Source organism: Arachis ipaensis, chromosome B4 (genome assembly GCF_059453495.1).
Source record: "Arachis ipaensis isolate K30076 ecotype BB chromosome B4, ASM5945349v1, whole genome shotgun sequence".
Taxonomy (NCBI): Eukaryota; Viridiplantae; Streptophyta; class Magnoliopsida; order Fabales; family Fabaceae; genus Arachis; species Arachis ipaensis.
This window is the reverse complement of record NC_142439.1, coordinates 116,171,477-116,183,949: the sequence shown is the minus strand read 5'-3', so window position 1 is coordinate 116,183,949 and position 12,473 is coordinate 116,171,477. Positions and strand designations below refer to the sequence as shown.

The window sequence follows — 12,473 nt, the reverse complement described above, 5'->3', positions numbered from 1 at the left end:
TTGTAAATCTCAGTCAGGCGGATATAAAATAGTAATGGAGTTTTCGAAAATAATTAATAAAATAGGGATAGAAATACTTATGTAAATCATTGGTGAGAATTTCAGATAAGCGAATAGAGATGCTTTCGTTCCTCTGAACCTCTGCTTTCCTGCTATCTTCATCCAATCAATCTTACTCCTTTCCATGGCTGGCTTTATGTGATACATCACCATTGTCAATGGCTACTTTCGGTCTTCTCTCGGGAAAATGATCCAAATGCCCTGTCACGGCATGGCTAATCGTCTGGAGGCATCACCCTTGTCAATGGTTTCATCTTATCCTCTCAGTGAAAATGATCAACGCATCCTGTCACGGCACGGCTATTCATCTGTCGGTTCTCGATCCTGCTGGAATAGGATTTACTATCCTTTTGCGTCTGTCACTACGCCCGGTAATCGCGAGTTTGAAGCTCGTCACAGTCATTCAATCATTGAATCCTACTCGGAATACCACAGACAAGGTTTAGACCTTCTGGATTCTCTTGAATGCCACCATCATTCTAGCTTATACCACGAAGATTCCGATTAAGAGATCTAAGAGATACTCATTCAATTCTAATGTAGAACGGAAGTGGTTGTCAGGCACACATTCATAGGGAATGATGATGATTGTCACGTTCATCACATTCAGGTTGAAGTGCGAATGAATATCTTGGAAGCGAAATAAGATGAATTGAATAGAAAACAGTAGTACTTTGCATTAATCTTTGAGGAACAGCAGAGCTCCACACCTTAATCTATGGAGTGTAGAAACTCTACCGTTGAAAATACATAAGTGATAGGTCCAGGCATGGCCGAATGGCCAGCCCCTCTAAAACGTGATCACAGGATCAGAATACAATCCAGGATCCAGGATTCAAAGATGTCTAATACAATAGTAAGAGGTCCTATTTATAATAAACTAGCTACTATGGTTTACAGAAGTAAGTATTTGATGCATAAATCCACTTCCGGGGCCCACTCGGTGTGTGCTTAGGCTGAGCTTTAACTTTCCACGTGCAGAGGCCATTTGTGGAGTTGAACGCCAGGTTTTGATCCATTTCTGGCGTTCAACTCTGGTTTTTGATCCCTTTCTGGCGCTGAACTCCAGAATTGGACAGAGAGCTGGCGTTGAACGCCAGTTTGCGTCATCTAAACTTGGGCAAAGTATGGACTATTATATATTGTTGGAAAGCCCTGGATGTCTACTTTCCAACGCAATTAGAAGCGCGCCATTTCGAGTTTTGTAGCTCCAGAAAATCCACTTTGAGTGTAGGGAGGTCAGAATCTAACAGCATCAGCAGTCCTTCTTCAACCTCTGAATCTGATTTTTGCTCAAGTCCCTCAATTTCAGCCAGAAAATACCTGAAATCACAGAAAAACACACAAACTCATAGTAAAGTCCAAAAATGTGAATTTAACATAAAAACTAATGAAAACATCCCTAAAAGTAACTAGATTCTACTAAAAATATACTAAAAACAATGCCAAAAAGCGTATAAATTATCCGCTCATCACCCACATTACCTACTTGTTAACTAAAATCACACCAAAGAAAATCTTAAACCAAATCCAACAATAATCACAACATACACCAGGGCCACCATTATCATCTTTAATGTAGTTACAGCACTCTCTAAATTTCCTACTCTCCAATTGTGCTCATTCAATATTTTCTGTGAAACTTGAACCACACCTTACTATTCTTTGTATCCATCATCTATCCCAATGAAAGAAATTAGACACCAAACTGCAATAATTTAGACGCAGACAATGAATAACAATCACTAAATCATCTCTTCAAATACAACACAACAGAATCAGATAGCTTTTAGATATATCTAAATTTACCTCATAATTAGGATACCCATAAAATGACATTCCAAGATTGTCTGTGGTGGCTGAATACTTAATGACCATACGCAACTCACAATTACATAACAACATTCTTACCCTTGTTTTGAATACCCTAGCCACTATAATTTTTGGTACTAGAGTTGTTTATGCTTGAACTTTCTTGACTTATATCACCAAAACCCATCATGCCTCATGCATAAAATAGGAGAAGAACAGCAAGAGACGTGGAGGAAAATGACAACAGAGAAGAGGAGAAGAAAAATAAATGATGAAGATGAAGATTTGAGAGTTAGCATTTTATAATTGTGTATGGATCAATTTGAGTTTTTAAACAAATTTGAATTTGGATACCATGCAATTTGAATTGAACTCATTGTTTGTCCAAATCAACTAACAGTTAACTACCAAGTTGGTACTTAACTACACACATCAACAACATTAAACGGTTGATGGTACACGTGGTCATGAACATCGAAACTGCTCACCTTCTGCATATATCAATCGACTTTGCTTTCTGGGAGAGCCAATAGAGAACTCAACAAGGGTATCCACTTTTGACTCGACTCGTTGAAAGAGTAAAAGCTCCTGACTAGCTTTAGAGCACACGGCTATTGTACTTCACTATCGGTCACCGCATTGTAAGCGATCTTTATACGTTAGGTAAGTTAGCGGCGTAATAAGCCGGCCTTTGAAGAAAGAAAGACCGTTCCATTTTGTTCGAAAGCGGTCCACTCCGAAAGTAGTGGTGGAAAATCTTTGGGATGGACTTAAAAACTCTTTCTTTCTTGAAACGAAAGAATATGAAATGAAGAATGACAGGGTTAGGTAAAAGGTGCATTAAAGCAAGTCACTTATTATCCCCACCCACAGGGGGTAAGGAACTGGGACGGAATGCGAGCCAGAGGCAGTACATCCTTTCCGGTAAGCAGCACGTGTGGGTGTGTTTGTTCGTCTCAGATTTCTGAAAATGAAGAGTATATTTGGTCATTTTATAAAATGAAAAATTTAATCGAAGCGGATTTTGAATTTTACAGACCATTTGGAGCATTACCTCCGTTATTATTTATCAGTTTAATGCATAATATAGTTTATGAGAATATGCAAGTAAGTTTCAAGAAATAAAATGTGTGTAGGTTGTGTTTATCACATTGTTTTGATGCGTGTAAATTTTTAGTTTTTGTCTTCGTGACATATGGATAAGTTATTAAGTGTTTAGTTATATGTATTTGTTTTATAAAAAAAATTAGCATATATATATATTTATTGTTGTCACCTTAAGAATGTTCACTTTTACCCACGATCAAGGAGTCAGTCGGTAATCAATTTTAAGTGCGTGAGTAAAAGTTTTATTGGAAAATTTAAGAAATATTACTGACGATTTGTAACCGTCCATAAAAACAAAATAATAATAACAGTGCTTGTACGAGTGCTAATAAAAATTGTCAAAAAAAATGAAAATATTAAATTTATTGATGCTTAAGTCATCGGTAATAATAACAAAGATTTTTTATTATTAAAAATGTGCATTTACCGATGATTTAATCATCAGTAATGATATTATTCATTGTTTTCTATTATTTCCATTAATAATATATTATTATATTTTTCAAATACCTATTATATATTATTAAAAAAAGTTTAAAAATAATTCAAAAATAAATAAATAGTAAACATATAGGCTTATTCAAAATTCATACCAATAAACTAAATAAATGCAATAAAGTCAACAAAAACAATAGATACAATCAAATCCTATCTAGTTAGTATGCTGCATGTAATCCTCATAAAGGAATTGAATATCATCATCCCTAGTGGTCGTTATCACGCTGCTCGGGATTATCACTACAAAAAAGTCATTGAATACCGTTAGATTTATTGACAGATTTAGCGACAGAATAAATCTGATGGTATAAACTTCGTCAGTAATTATTTATCGACGAATTTTTTCGTCCGCTGCTAATTACCAGCAAATTTAGCGACGGATTTAAATTTTTAATTGATGAAATTTTGGAGCTTGTTATCGTCGGATATTTTACCCGGCAAATCCGATGGTAATATATTATTTATTATTAATAGTTACCGGCAGATTTAACCGATAGTAAACTTAAATTTTAATTTTTTTAAATAATTTTTTTAAATATTCAAATTTAATAATTTCTAAACTAACAAAATTCAAAGTTTTACAATTTTGTATAATAATTTATCTATAATTTTTAAGTAAAAGTTCACAAACAAATTTAAATATCAAAGTTTAATATTAAAACTAAAAAAAAATCAATTAAGCAAGAAAATCAAATTTAAAATACACCAAACCTTCAATTTGATTTTTGACATTTTTTAATTTAATTTTATTCTATACATATTTTCACTTATATTTATATAAGCCTAACATACTTTAAATACATTCAGCAAAAACCATAACTGTCTATAATTGTAAGAGCTATACATATATAGAATATGAATTGAATATATTTACAATAATAAATGCAATTCCAAACAACTAACATATATTTTATTAATAGAATAAAAAAAAGTAAAAACACAACAAAAGACCTTAAAAGAAAAGAAGCTAGACAAAGTATTCAATGACTAATGAAGAAGACACTTCTCAAACGAAATTTATGAGACCTTTACATTTATAATTTGCAAAAAAATGAAATATGTGTGATCACAATAGTAGATCAGATGCTCCCAAAGCACTGACAATATTGCAAGCAAATCAACATGCATCTTGATAATATGTATACTTTTATTATATTGCAATTGTTTTACTAGTTTTCTTTATTTTTTTCTTTCTTTTGGCTTCTATAAAAGTAAATTTCATCTCTATTTGTTCTTTTTTATAATAACTAAAATAAAATAAAATATCACATATTTTATAAGGACTACTAGATAGAACGATAAACCTAATTTAACTTAACACTTAGAAATTATCCTAATTATTAGGTTTAGGGTTTAGCAAATATCAATAATGCCATATAAAATAGAAAGAAGGAAAGAAGACATACATGAATGAAAGAGGAAGGATAACATTGCAGCTGACAAAGACAAGTGGTGGCGGCGGCAAATGATGGAGGCAGCAACTCACAGCGGAGAAACAAAATCCTCCATGGTAGAAACAAGCTCTAGGTGGACGCTCCTCAACGACGACGATGGCTAGAGTTTTGGGAAGCGGTCGACGGCGATGAAACGGCAATGAATGGTGGCGATGGGGACTGACGGCGAGAGAGAAAGAGAAGGGAGAGAGATGAAATTGTTGATTTTGCAAAAATAGAGGAGAAGAGTTTGCAAATTCGAATTGAGGATCAATTTTACCAACGGATTTACCGTCGAAAAAATCTATTGGTATCGCACAGCCTATGACCAAAACGATGCATTTCATTTAATTATCTCACCATCAGCTTTTTTTATCTCTAAATTCGATGGTAATGATCGTGCCAATTTATCTTTTTTTTCTCTAATTATTATCGGCGAATTTACTGCCAAAAAAATCGAATTTACTAGTAAACCCACTGCTAACCTGTGACGCTAAATTTAATAGTAAATTCGATAGTATTTAGCATTTTTTTATTGTGCATCGGGGATGCATCTTATGGTGGTCGAAACAAAGGCTATAAAGGAGGTTTGGTGGAAGAGACATGATCAGAACACCACTCGATGTTGATGGTGTCACAAAATAAATTATGTTATGTGTCATTATCATCTAATATCTGATGGAATGATTAATTTTTGCAATTGTATCTTTTACAAACCATTCGAGGCATTTAATAACTACATTGGCGCATACATATGGTATATGTTATATCTGCATTTAAAAAAAATGCTCTTTACATTTACTATATTTATGTTCAGTTGTATTTAGGTTTAATTATTTTGTCGGTCCTTATAATTTTACCGAATTTTCAATTAGGTCTCTATATTTTTTTTTATTGAATCTCGAAACTAATATTTTCTTCAATTAGGTCTCTACTATGACAAAACCGTTTAGTTTAACAGAATATTCCATTTTCAAATTGCAGATACTCTCAATTTTTTTGAATCCTAATTATGTCTCTCTTTTATTTTTATAAAGACAAAATTAACCGTTTCACTCCTCTTCTTCTTCCTCTCCATCTCCCTCCTTTATTCCCGCCTCTCCCTCTCCCACCCTCACTCCTGCCACTTCCGCCGCACCCCTCCTCCCCCTCTCCAATTCTACCCCCGATGACCTCTCCTTCCACCTCCCGAGCTCGACTTTGATGACCAGAACACAAGGGATGGAAGAGAAGAAGGAGTTGGAGCAACTGCAGGTAAAAGAGAACATTCAAACGAAGTTCATTTCTTTGGAGAAGTTCATAGGTGTTGACGCGTTGAGTAGCGGTGATATTGGCAATGAAGAAGGTCCAAACTCATGCGTTTTTCACTAAAGAAAAGCTCGGAGATATGCTGGGATTTCCACTAAAGAAAAGCTCCCAGATCAGTTGCGTCGATCTTCGAGATTGCCTCCAACACTGTCACCCTCAACTTCTTCACCTTCATTGTAATCACGAGTCCGCTGCTTTGATCTAACAGGAGCATCGTCGAATCCTTCTTTGGCCACCCTCCACGCCTCAAGAGAGAGAAAGATAGAACGAGAGAGAAAGAGAGACCGCGAAAGAGAGATCACATTACGGGGAGAAAGAAAGGGATCGAGGAAGAGCGAGGCGACGGAGGGTGACAACGCTGCTGCCATCGTTCTTGGAAGAGGTCACTGACGAGCTACTTCCTTTCCGTCTGTTGTTGGTGTTTGCGGTGTCAAATTCGGCATCCGTTTGCTTCGTTTTGTTTCACCCTTTTTTTCTTGCTTCATTATGCATCTGTTTCTACTTCATTTTGCTTTTGATTCATTCTATTTCTGTTTTTGAATTAGTTTTACTTCTGTCCAGTGATTATGTTAAAAAAAATTGATTGTGATAAAGATTATGATTATGAGTTCTAATTATGTGTGTTTGCTTGTAATTAAAATGATTATGTTATGGCAAAAACTTTGTTTATGATCATGCTAAAAATTGATTATGGCAAAAATTTTAGTTTTGCATTTATGTTGATTATGACAAAAATTCTATCATAGAAGAAAGGGAGCTTGTTGGTAGGAGGGTAATGACAGAGAAGGAAGGCGAGAAGATGCTAGAGGACGGTGAGGGTGGAAGAAAGAAGGGAGGGAATAAGAGTAAATTAGTAAATTTATATTTCATAAACATTTTTTTATCGTTAACTATTAATAAGGACTTAATTAAAAAATCTAATATAGTATAGAAACTGAAGTAAAAAGGAAAAAAAAATATAAAAACTTAATTAAAAATTTGATAAACTATAAAAATCAGCAGAATAATTAAATCTTATAATTAATTAATCACTTTAAATTTTAGAAACAATTATATACCATTGTTATAATTTGTCATTATGAAAAACAACTTTTGTTCTTAGTTTATTTAGTATATCTGTTAAAACTTTTGGAAAGCAATAGTAATAACAAAATTAAAGTAGTCTTATATCACTACTAGAAAATTAGTTATTACAGACGGATATTTCCGATGGATTTTATCCCACGGAAATACAGACGGAATTTTAGAGGGATTTTTTGTCGGAAAACAAAAAAATGAATTAGCATAAATTACAGACGGAAAAAAGAATCCGTCGATAATTCTGTCGAAAAAATTAATTTTTTCCGTCGGAAATAGTTACAGACGGAAAAATCCGTCTATAATTAAATAAATAAAAATTCTGAATTTTATTAAATTAATACAGACGGAAAATCCGTCTGTAATTTAAAATTTTCCGTCGAAAATATTAAAATAAGAGTTTAATTCTCGTTCCTCTCTTCATTTCTCAAACACCCCATCTTTCGCGGGCTCCTCACCCATGCCCTCCAAATCCTTCATCGGCGGCACCTCTCACCGTTGCACCGCCACTGCCCGGAGCTCCATCACACCCCTTTCCCAATCTCTCCGTCACACCCGTTCACCAGTCTCTCTCTTTCAGCTTCGACGTCGATGAATTTTGCCACCCTCTCGACACCGTTTTCTGTCGCTGCTCGTTGAAGCTCGTCAGCGTCGTCACCGCTTCTACCTTTTCTTCTCGTCGCCGTTGATTTAGGTATGCTCCGTCGTCCCTTCCGATAACATTGATTCTCTTGCCATTGTATCTGTTCTGTTCTGAAAACAATTTAGGATTTTGTTACAGACACAGAGATGGCAAGCTTTATGTGAAGGAACTCCAATTTGTTGAGCATTGAATTGAATCAGATTGGATATATTTTGGAATGGACTTTGTTAATATGCATTCTACCTGTTTGTTGTTTTGTCTATTTCTGATTTTCTGTTGTTGTTGTTGTTGTCTCTTTGGGGTTAGCCTCATTCTTCAGGAGAAATTAGGAATAGATTTATGTGTGTGAAAGGGGAAACTAAAATTGGGAAGAAGCTTGAGAAATCACGCGTCTCAGAAGAAGAGATGATTAAGAAAATTGAAGGTAATACCTTGACTTCAAATTGATTGTGACTATGTTGCTGCTTCTTGTCACCTTTGTCAATTAAGCATCAAGATTCTAGACGGCATGAAAAATCATCTCATGTTAAGACTAACAGGGATATGAAGTTTCTACTTAGATATAGAGAAATGTAAGGAAAACTTCTAATTCAATGCTTGAACTAGTTTCATCATCAGGCTCTTATTCTTCTTCTTCTTCATGAAGGGTTACTAAGATGTGGTAAGAGTTGCAGATCTCAAAAGAGGAAATATCTCTATGAAGAGGAAGCCATCATCACTAAGTTACATGCTTCTTTTGGCAACAGGTTAGTGCTATTTACTACTACTCTATATGTGTCTCAATGCCATTATGTGTCTCAATGAGAGAGGTGACCTACAACTCCTAATTCATGGCATATGCATACGTCTCCTTATTGTTATGTTTGCCACTTTCCTTGCAGTCACAAAGGTGGCTGTGGGAAACATGTGAGGATTTGTTATTTGGTGCATTCATGACACATGGCTCCTCTTCCCCTTGGATTGATTATTCATTATTATTCAAACTAATGGTCCATTTTGCTTTGCTGTTTCAACTTCTCGGAATTAGGTTGGGCGTTGATCTACTGTGAGTCCCTGGCGTAAGCTTTTTTAATACAATACAATACTATATTTGATTTCACGTGGTCATTTATCTAATCAAATACTCCTACCAAGAATATTAAATTTCTTTGTCTGCGAGGTGTTTGTCAGAATTCCACAGAGAGCGAGAAGAAAAGGTGGGTTTGTGATGGCTGGATAGCTTTAGGATCAGGGTCAGAGTCAGCATCAGTGGGTGCTGATACATGGAAGGCTCATTTAGCCATGGCCATGGTGCAGCTCTTATATGGTGGATACCATGTCACCACAAAAGTGGCCCTCAATGTTGGTGTCAACGAATTAGTCTTCTGTGTGTTTAGGGATCTCGTTGCCCTTTCTATCCTTGCTCCTGTCGCTTATTTCCATGAAAAGTATGCTCTTTTTATCTCCCTTTTCTCCTTTAAGAAATTTTTAATTGTGTTCTGTTTTAGCCATAAATAATTACTACTTTCCAATTTGTTGTAGAAAAATTTAACCTGTTAGAATAATTACTATTTTGCATTTTCTTCTTATTGATGCACTTTCCACTGTATATGATGGGTGATTCTGGCACCGTGGAGTCTGTGTTTAGGGCCATTCTATTTGTATGAAAATATTAATTATTTAGAAATTTCTTCCTGCAAATTTAGAGCATGCTCTGTATTTCACTGATATTGAATGGCTTACTCCTTTTGGACATTAATTTGAGGCAATGAACAATAGTAATCTAAAACCTGGTTCAAGAAATGTACTATGTTTGTGCTTGATTATTGCTACTGGTTCCAGGCTGCTAATCATGTTTATATCTTATACAGGAAGACTGCTAATTTTGATTGTTGGCACCTAACAGCATAGGTTATACATACCTACTTTGCACATTTAACAGTTCTACAGATTCGAAGTAATTTAGAAACAGTTTTAGCTCTGAATTTTATTGTTTCCACTGACGGTATTCTCAAGTCTTCATTTCATTTATTATTTGTGATTTCCTAATCTACCATGTTGCCTGTAGGCGTACACAGCCCCAATCATGAAGCGCCTATTGCTGTCATTCTTCTTTCTTGGATTAACTGGGTAAGATTCTTGATGTAGTCACTTGTTTACTGTTTTGGCAATATAGGAACAATAATCTTATTATCACGTATACTACGTTTGCTTCTTGAATCTTGGTCAGGATATTTGGCAACCAGCTTTTGTTTCTTATGGGTTTAAGCTATACTAATCCAACATATGCTTCTGCCACGCAGCCAGCAATTCCAGTCTTTATGTTTCTGTTTACTGTATTACTAATTCACTAAGTAAAAGATAAAGGAAGTACATGAAAAATGTGATTTAAATTTTGTGGGTCTCTCTAATTATAGTTTTGCATTAGAAAGTTGTAAATAGCATTTTTCCATGATTTCAATGTTTCTGTTTAGTTCAGATTAGGAATTATGAATTTGGTTTATTTAGCAGGTGGAGTGGGACTGTTTCTGCTATTGTTTCAGAGGGGAGCGCAGTTGGCGCGAGTTTTTCTGCGACTGAAGTCTTCAAATTGACAAAATGTATTCATCTTCTCTCTGTCTGATTCTGATCAATGGTTAATCCTGCTATTCAAGAATTCATTTAAGATCAATAAAACTCATCGTCATGATTACATTATGCAGCGTTATATATATATTAGAGACATGCACAACACAATAGATCCTTTATCATCTCAGAGCAGCATGGCGGGGCCTGTTTATGTGCTCCAACTTATTTGTCTTGTTCCTTTATCATCTCAGATTCCCTTGTTTTATTTGTCTTGTTCCTAATGACATGATGGATGAAACTCCAACTTATCTGTAAATGCTCCTCTTCCCAGGTTCAAGTAATGGATTCGTAAATTGTGCTAGGTTCATCGTGTATATTATGAACCTCTGTTTTTGGGTTTGAGATCTGCAAACAATTTGAATTATTTATGCATAAAATAGCAATGCCAACTCCAGAAGTTAGTGGAAAACATTGAAGAAAGATTAACGAGTGTATGCCTATATATACTATGGGAATCCAAGAATCTAATAGAATACACTATGGAAAGTCACAATCTTCTGTTGAATTGGGTACCTCGTCAGGGGCCATGATGCCTTTTGGAGGTCTGAACAATATGAGACAACCTGATAATAATAACTCTTCAGGGTCCCCTTCTGCTGGAATTTTGAATCTTCCATCAGCTAAATCTGCTACAATATTAACCAATTTAATAGGAACTCTCAACCTTCTTGGCCTCCTTGGTGGCTTCTTAGCTGATCCTGGCATTCAAAATTTATATGATGCTATAAGAACAATACAATGAATTTATGTTTTGAATTATAGTTGATGTATTAACACATTTTGCTGATGTATAGTTGTTATTTATTATTATAGTTGATGTATCAATACACTTTGTTTATTTTTTGAATTATATTGGCTTTCTTGTAAATTACTTTTTTCTTTCAGTTTAATAATACAATAAATTTGTTTATTTTTTGAAATATTATAAATATTCGAATACAAATTAGATAAAAAAATTTTATTTATTAAATTTATATTTATTTTGTATGAAAAAAGGTGTATTTTGCAATGAAAAAATCCAAAAAAAAATTACCTTGCTGATGGATTTACAGACGGATTTTTTGTCTGTATTCAAAGTTTGAAAAATCTGTCTGTAATTATAGACGGAAAATCCGTCGGAAAATCCGTCTGTAATTACAGACAGAAAATCCATCGGAAAATCCGTCTGTAATTACAGACGGAAAATTCCGTCAGAAAATCCGTCTGTAATTACAGACGGAAAATCCGTCTGTAATTACAAACGGAAAATCTGTCGGAAAGTTCGTCGCCTTCGAAAAATGGATGCAGGATTTACAGAGGGAAAATCCATCGGTAACTGGTAAAAATCCGTCTGTAATTTTCCGACGGAAAAAAAATCCGTCGGTAAATAATTTCCGACGGGACTTTTACAGAGGGACAAAATCCGTCGGTAATTTCGTCGGTAACCAAAAATCCGTCTGTAATAAAGACTAAATCCGTCTGTAAATCTGTCTGTATTAATCCATTTTCTAGTTGTGTATATAGGGCTACGTACTTACGGACATAAATTTTAATATCTTTAGGATTGATTTGGATTGGTTTTTGAAAAAAATATTTATTTTTTATTTTTTTTATTTTTTTAATAAATAAAAATTATTTTATATTTTGACAGATTTTTTAAAAAAAAATTTAAATATTAAAAATATTTTTTATTTTTATTTTTTAATTAAAGTAAAGTATGGTTTAGTTTAAAAAAAATAATTTATTTTTTTAATAAAAATATTTTTCTTAAAGATATATTCAAATGAGTTTAAAATTTAATAAAAATATTTTATTTTTTATTAAAAATATTTTTTATTCAAATAAATTAATCCAAACTAACACTTAGACGTGTGAAAAAAATATTAGTTACAATAAAATTATAATTGCGACAAAAAATACAATTTAAAACCTTATAATTAAAATTAAAT

General features: G+C 34.0%; 1 long non-coding RNA gene across 16 annotated transcripts; it reads left to right on the top strand.

The window, feature by feature from the left end:
- Window positions 1-7,724: 7,724 nt before the first annotated feature.
- On the top strand, window positions 7,725-10,859 carry LOC148568889 (uncharacterized). 16 transcript variants are annotated; one of them, XR_015880649.1, is made up of 5 exons: window positions 7,737-7,989; window positions 8,245-8,362; window positions 8,478-8,510; window positions 8,585-10,047; window positions 10,426-10,859. It is a non-coding gene; the product is annotated as an uncharacterized LOC148568889 (long non-coding RNA). The 16 variants fall into 16 exon arrangements; XR_015880654.1 differs by lacking the exon at window positions 8,478-8,510 and having other exon boundaries at window positions 8,077-8,362; window positions 8,585-8,684; window positions 8,820-10,047; XR_015880648.1 differs by lacking the exon at window positions 8,478-8,510 and having other exon boundaries at window positions 8,077-8,362; window positions 8,585-8,983; window positions 9,109-10,047.
- The last annotated feature ends 1,614 nt before the right edge of the window (window positions 10,860-12,473 follow it).